We start from the raw sequence: 206 nt of genomic DNA, 5'->3' as shown, positions 1-206 counted from the left end.
GCATTGTGCAAAAGTGGGGGGACTGAGGGTATATGATGGATGGGTTGGAACCGCAGTACAGTGTGTGAGTGCCCGCGCCTGCGGTCCGGGGCACGGAGGCGGAGGTGGGGAACGGTGAGGGGAATCTGGCGGGAAGGAGAAAACGCCCCCCACCCCGCCCACCCACTGGCGGAATCGCATGCGCACAGGGGACCTGGTGGGAAAGG

This window comes from Neophocaena asiaeorientalis, unplaced genomic scaffold (genome assembly GCF_003031525.2).
Source record: "Neophocaena asiaeorientalis asiaeorientalis breed wild unplaced genomic scaffold, Neophocaena_asiaeorientalis_V1.1 scaffold1731, whole genome shotgun sequence".
Taxonomy (NCBI): Eukaryota; Metazoa; Chordata; class Mammalia; order Artiodactyla; family Phocoenidae; genus Neophocaena; species Neophocaena asiaeorientalis.
Note: the sequence above shows the minus strand (reverse complement) of the source record.